The sequence below is a fragment of the Sorex araneus genome, chromosome 3 (genome assembly GCF_027595985.1).
Source record: "Sorex araneus isolate mSorAra2 chromosome 3, mSorAra2.pri, whole genome shotgun sequence".
NCBI lineage: Eukaryota > Metazoa > Chordata > Mammalia > Eulipotyphla > Soricidae > Sorex > Sorex araneus.
In genome coordinates this window covers 204,448,960-204,456,662 of record NC_073304.1, presented here as the reverse complement: position 1 = coordinate 204,456,662, position 7,703 = coordinate 204,448,960, and positions in this window count along the sequence as shown.

Here is a 7,703-nt window from a genome sequence, read left to right as displayed (position 1 = left end):
CATACCCTGAAGTGCTTAAGGTTTACTCCTGGCTTTGTACTCAGGGATCACTCCTGGCAGTGCTCAGGGGACCATATGTAGTGCCAAGGGTTGTACTTGAGTCAGCCATGTGCAATACATGTGCTGTATTGCAGCTCCAGTTCATGGATACCTTTTCAAATGACTACTTTTACATTCTTTAGATAGCTATCTATAGGTGGAATTGCTAGATCATATGGACATCTATTTTTAATTAATTAATTAATTAATTAATTAATTTTGCTTTTTGGGTCACACCTGGTGTTAACTCCTGACTCTGTACTCAGGAATAACTCCTGGAGGTCCTTGGGGGACCATGTGGGATGCTGGGAATCGAACCCGGGTCGGCCGCATGCAAGGCAAACGCCATACACGCTGTGCTATGACTCCAGCCCCTGGACATCTATTTTATTGAGAAAATTTTATTTTATTTCTTCTGTCTCCTCCTTCAATGACCAGGGGTTGCACACGTGGCTGTCAATGGCTCTTAAACATTTCATTGCAGTGCTTTCTTGTAGCTGTACATCAGCTTACAGAGATCCCTGGACCTCTGTACTCACCAACATCTTCCTTTTTTTTTTTTTTTGCTTTTTGGGTCACACCAGTGATGCTCAGGGGTCACTCCTGGCTCTGCACTCAGGAATTACCCCTGGCCATGCTCAGGGGACCATATGGGATGCTGGGAATCGAACCCAAGTCGGCCGCGTGCAAGGCAAATGCCCTACCCGCTGTGCTCTCACTCCAGCCCCACTCACCAACATCTTCATTCCTCCTTTGCTGCAGTTCTTGCACCTTGCTTGCCAGGTGCACTCTTCAGCTGTGACACACTCTTTCTCCTCCATTTGAGTGCTCTTTTGTTTGTTTGTTTGTTTCTTGTTTTGTTTTTGGTTTTTAGGAATCTTAAGGAATGCTGATTAGCTTAAGTTAAATGGAAGGTCTCTGGTCTGTCTATATAGTAATTGATCAAATGCCAATCCTTAGTCTAATGAGTTAAGGGAAATTGAGGGAATGGAGAGGATCACATGGTATTGAATATGATCACCACTTGCTGTTGCTCCCGAAAAACAGTCAGTTTATGGAACATCTAGCAACTGATGCCAAAGCCTGGTTTAGACAAATCAGCTGAGTCCATCAGAATAAACTCAAAGTACGAAAGAAGTATGCTTATGATTATCTGATTAATGTCTCCCTCTTTCTGACTTGACAATATTGCACGAGGACCTCTAGGAGATACTCAGTAAGTAATTTTAAATTAATGAATAATACATGAATATACTGAAAGGTAGTGGGGTCAAGAGAAGTTAGAGAAGTCAGGAAGTAATTGAATGAGTCAAAGGTTTGACTAAGTAAGTTATGAGTAAGCCAAGCTATGATTAAGAAGACCTTATGGTACAGAGTAGAGACAGAGTGAAGTGGATAAGAAAGGCAGCATCAAATGAAATTTGTGACAGACACACAGGTAGTAGCTGGGTCACAAGAGTAAAGATTCAAAAAATCTCATCCTGAAATCTTGGAACAGTCTTTAATTCATAATCATCCTCATTTTATTTTTTTCCTGACCCTGATTGCTCATCTTTCCTTAGTTTTCAAAAATTATATCTGTTTACAATAAATCATTTAGGAAACCTGAAGAGTTAGTACAATGGGTAAGGCATTTGCCTTGCATGTGGCTGTCCTGGGTTTGATCTCTAGCACCCCAATATAGTTCCCTAAGCACCACCAGGAGTGGTCCCTGAGCACAGAACCAGGAGTGAGCCCCGAGAACAATTGGGAGTGGCCTAAAAACCAAAAATAAATTAAGTAAATTGTTTCGTTCTAAAGGTAATTTGAGTGAATCATCACTTAGGCATCTCATCCTTGAGGAATCTAAAGATGAGGCTTAAGGAATTCAATTATCATTTTCCGCATGAACTACATCATCCTTTTAAGTGAACAGAATATCAACTTATGTGGAGTTGTCCTGACATGCTTGAATTTGGATGGAGACACAGTTTAGGCTCATTCTGGAACTCAATACTTTATATTCTCTTTTTATGACACTGTATTTGGGTGGTGATTTCCCAAGTGGTATTCAGGGGCCAGGGGTTACTCTCAACATTTCTTGGCTAACTGGACCAGCAGTTCAATGTGAGGGCCCAAGGATGCAATACTGCTTGGACGCTGCAGTACTAGGGGTTACCAAGGCCAACCCAGTGCTGCTCCGGGTTCTCCAGGTTTGCACCCAGCAATGCACAGGGGACCATATGGGCCAAGTATTGAAACAGGATCAACCACATACAGGGAATGTTCCTTAACCCCTGAACTACATCTCTGGACTCATGTTGTTCTACAGTTTAAGAAAATCAACATATTTTGATAAGAGAAATTTAATTAATTAGTTAATTACTTTTTGGTTTGGGGGCCACCCCCAGCAATACTCAGGGGAAACTCCTGGTTCTGCACTCAGGAGTTACTCCTGGCAGTGCGTGGGCGGTCATTTGGGATGCCAGGAATGAAATCTAGATTGGAAGTGTGCAAGGCACCCTACTGGCTGTACTATGTCTCCAACCCTACAAGAGCAATTTCTTTGATTTTGGGTGACGGGTGCTCTTGGGGTCACACCCGGCTCAGGGGTTACTCCTGGCTCTGTGCTCAGGAATTACTCCTGGTGGTGCTGGGGGACCATATAAGATGCCGAGGATTGAATCCAGGTTGGCCACATGCAAGGCAAGTGCCCTACCCGCTGTACTATTACTCTAGCCCCACAAGAATAATTTCTTGGCCACAAAAATTTTCCTGGCCAATTCTGCCAAGATATCCATTTTTCTAATCCATCATTTTAAAATGAAAGATTAGAAAAAAGTTATTTTACAATGTTTTCATCATATCATCAGTAAGCCTTTCTTGATAATTATGAATCATCAGTTAATTAATTGAAGGGTTGAACTGTCAATTACCCTCATGGTTCTGACCCTTCCTGGTGCCTACATATTTCGGTTTTCTATCTCCACTGTAACATGTCACTATGCAGTTAGTGACGTAAATAGCACAAGTTTACTAGTTTGGTGTCTTATACTTTGTTTTTGACTCACACCCAAGTGTGCTCAGGGTTATTTCTTGGTGGAGCTTAGGTGCTATGGATAGAACCTAGGTCGGCTCTGTGCAAGGCAATCACTCTACCTGCTATATCATCTCTCCAGCCTCTATTTGATAGTTTTATAGATAAGAAATTTGACATGGTTCTAACTGACCTAAAATCAAGATATGAGCAAGGCTTTATTATTTTCTGAGCATTCAAAGGTTTTTAAATCTTGATCAGGTTCTGTAGGGCCTACATTCTTTGACCTCTGGTTCCCATCTTCCATTTTCAAAACCAGCAGTGTGGGGTTGAATTCTTTTTACATTATATCACCCTGACCCTCCTTCATAGTTAAATCTTTCTGATTGAATCTCAGCTGGGAAAATTTTCTGCACTTTTTTATTTGTTTGTTTGGGGGCCACACTCAGCAGTGCTCAGGGAGTATTTCCTGCAGTGTTTGAAGGACCATATGGTGCTGGGGATCAAACCCAGGCCTTCCACGTGCAAAGCATGTGCACAGCCTGTTGAGTTGCCTCTCCAATACCAAATTCTTTTTAAGGATTTAGGTGGTTAGATTGAACTTATTTGAATAATATTGATTGATTTCTCTCTCAAAGTCAGTAACCCTAATTACATTACAAAATTACATTTGCTAAGAATTTTATAAATTTTTACCAGCATTAGAACATGATATTTTGGAGGAGTGATTATTCTATAGTTACCTGTGTATTTACAAATCCTTTTAAACTCATTTTGTATATAAGAAGCTACGCCAAGTAGTACTGGGAGGGGCCACTCCCTAAAATACTTAGGAGACCATGAGGGCCATTTCTGTGATACTTGGGGCCACCAAAGTAATACTCAGCAGTGGTCAAGCCTAACCTTGGTGGTCCTGGTGGTGTCATGTGGCACCAGGGATCAAACTCACAGCCTTTTGTGTACTAGACATGTACTCTCTACTTGAGCTCTCTTCCCAGCCCTTTTTTGATGTGTGTCACAACTGGCAATGCACAGGGGTTACTCCTGGCTCTGCACTTAGGAATTACCCCTGGTGGTGCTCAGGGGGACCGTATGGGACATGGGACGCTGGGAATCGAACCTGGGTCAGCTGCATGCAAGGCAAATGCCCTACCCACTGCGCTATCGCTCCAGCCCCTCTTCCCAGCCTTTCACTTTAAGATCTTATGAAAATATCTAAGATCGTGATAGAATCTAAGGCCCAGAACGATAGCACAGTGGGTAAGGCATTTACCTTGCATGTCTCCCGTCTTGGTTCAATTCCTGGCGTCCCATATGGTCTCCCGAGCAATACCAGGAGTGATTCCTGAGTGCAGAGCCGGGAATAACCCCTGAGCATCTCAGGGTGTGACCCAAAAAGGAAAAAGAAAGAGAATCCAAATATATCTGAAATGTCATAATAAGAAATAAGGAATGACTTTGTCCATTAAAGATCAACAGAAGGGGGGCCAGAGAGATAGTACAGTTGTTAAGGTGCTTGGCTTGCAACACAGCCAAACCCAGTTCAGTTTATATAGCTTCCCATATGGCCCCCTTAGCCCCACAAAGTGCGATCCCTGAGCACAGATCCAGGAGTAAGCCCTGAATACCACTGGATGTGACCCATAAATCAAATAAATAAAGTTCAACAGGAAGGGAAGAAAATTAACACCTATTGCATACCATTAGCTCCAACTATCAGAAATAGTAAGACATATGTATTTATCCGTTAATCTTTACAATCTTTCCAGTAGACATTATGACTATTTTATAAATAGAAAAACTGAAACTCAGTGGTTAAATAACTTACATAAAGTCTCAGAGCTGATGTGGAATGAAGTTGGACTTCAAGTTAGACTTGTCAAGCACTAAAATTCAGTTACATGGCACCCAAATTTTCTGTGGTAATTAGCCCAGAAATATAAAAATTGATATACTATCAGACAAAATGTTCCTTAGGGACTTTAAAATTAATTCTCTTGCACTCTTTAAAAATATACTTAGGGGCTGGAGCAATAGCACAGGTAGGGTGTTTGCCTTGCACCGGCTGTTCTGGGTTCAATTCCAAGCATCCCATATGGTCCCCTGAGAACCTCCAGGAGTAATTCCTGAATGCAGAGCCAGGAATAACCCCTGTGTATCACTGAATGTGATCCAAAAAAGCAAAAATAAATAAATAAATAAATAAATCATGATCACGATCACGAAATCCCGTTAATCATCGATTTCTCGAGCTGGCTCAGTAACCTCTCCATTCGTCCTTTCCCTGAGATCTTAGAAGTCTCTCTCGACTTGGCTCTCTCAATGATGTTGCACTGGAGGCTCTTTCAGGGTCAGGGGAATGGGATCCAGCTTGTTACTGGATTTAGCATATGAATACACCATGGGAAGCTTGCAAGGCTGTCCCATGTGGGCAGAAAACTCTCAGAAGCTTGCCAGTTTCTCCCAGAGGAAGAAGTAGGCTACAAGATATGCTTCTGGGAGCTTGCTTTTAAGTCTCTGGATGTTGGCCGTGGATGGGATTACACACACCTGGGTTCCTCTGCTGGTACCTTCATGCGTGAGGTCCGTCCAAATGTGTGGAGAGGGGCCTTGAGCATGGCTGTACTAGGTTCCGGTGGTCTTCGGCTGCCAGGAGCTCTGCTCAGGGTGGGGAGGGAAGCTGGAGCCCATCCCCTCCGAGGGGCCCTGGGGAGGACAGCCAGGCGTGCGGGCAAGAGACTTTAAATTTAATTATTTTAAATAGATAAATAAATAAATAAATAAATATACTTAGTGAAGTGTCAAAGCAAGAGTACAGTAGGTAGGGCGCTCACCTTGCAGGTAGCCTACCCAGGTTTGATCCCTGGCACCCCATATTACCCCCTGACCCAGCCAAGAATAATTCCTGAGTATAGAGCCAGTAGTAAGCCATGAGAACTACTGGATATGACTCAAAAACAAAAACAAGAAGGAGAGATAGTACAGTAGTTAGGATACTTGCCTTGAACTCAGCCAACCCGTGTTCAATTGCATCCCATGTGGCCCCCTGAGCACACCAGGAGTGACTCCTGATTGCAGAGCCAAGAGTAACCCATGAACACTGCTAATATGACACCAAAATCAACCAAACAAACAAAAATATACTTGTTGAGGCCCCGAGAGAGGTATAGGAGTTAAGGTGCTTGCCTTACATGCAGCTGACCCAAGTTTAATTCCCAACACCACATGGTCCCCAGACTTTACAGGGAGCACCCCCAAAGCACAGAGCTGGGAAGCCCCCAGCACTCCCACATTAGCATGGCCCCCTGGCACCACAATATTATAGCAACAATAGTAATGAATAATAAATAATTCTTGGCATTACATTCACAGAACAGAGCTCTTCCTCAATTTCCCTGCAGTTGTGCATTACTAGGAAGACTATATCCGTAACTTCATCAGAGAGAGAGACTGGGGTATTCTGCCCTTTTATTGCCAGGATCACTGTGGACTAGGAGCTGTCAGAGGTATTTACTAATTAGATCACCCACCCCCTCTCTTTCCCCAATGACACTTTGATAAATATGCATCTGAGGAACTAGTAAAGACAGTCTTGAAATACTTCCTGAGAACTTTGCCAAGCCTCTCCTCTGCTCCTGTCCAGCCAGTTATTATTACCAGCAAGATTACAGACCAGGCTCACTAAGAAAGCATTTTCGTCAGGATGAGTGAATTAAAAGGACTGCCGAGGCTAAGAGTGTACATTGTTTCTGCATAGAGAGTTCTCTGCTAAGTCTGGAATTTCTGTTTTGCCTCCAACTGCTTCTTCTACATTTCCTGTGACCCTCAATGAAGCAACTATTGCCTGATCAACAGCAGCCCTCACTGCAGACTGTTTGCATGTACTTTGCTCATCCTATCTTGTTTGCTCTCTGATATTTATTTAACTCATTCTTGATTTCTGTTGATTAGTTGGTCTTTGTCTTATTGCTGCCCATGCCATTTCCCTTTATAGCCTTGTTCTCTCGTCCTCTTAATCGGCTGCTGCATTCCCCATAAATATGATTGCTTTCTAGAATTCTCTTTAGGTAGAATGAACACTGAACACATACTGTTTTGGATCCAGCTTCCACAGACCCTTGCACAATCAAAAAACACTCTCTGGGGCTGGAGTGATAGTACTGCAAGTAGGGCACTTGCCTTGCACACCACCAACCTGGTTCAATCCTCAGCACCACATATGGTCCCATGAGCCCCAACAGAAGTGATCCTTGAGCACAGAGCCAGAAGTAAACTCTGATAACTGCCAGCTGTGGTGCCACTTATCCTACAGCAAAAGAGCACAATTTGCAGGCCAGAATGGCATGTTTGCATGTATGAGGCCCAGCCCTGAGATCTATCCCCAGCATTGTATGACCCCTGAGCACTGTTACCACTACCATTACAACAAAAATTTATTAAAATCATCAGTATTCTCGGACTATGGCTTTTTCTTAATTATATGAATCTCTTAATGTTTGTGTTTTTTAATGCAACTATCATTTTGGTGCTCAAATTGCATTCTTGAATTGTATTCCTCTGCAACCCAGAATGTTCTTGTCTGTAGAAGTCATTTATTTTTCTCTTGCTGGACATTCAAAGAGAGGGATTCACTTGTGTACTTCTCAGC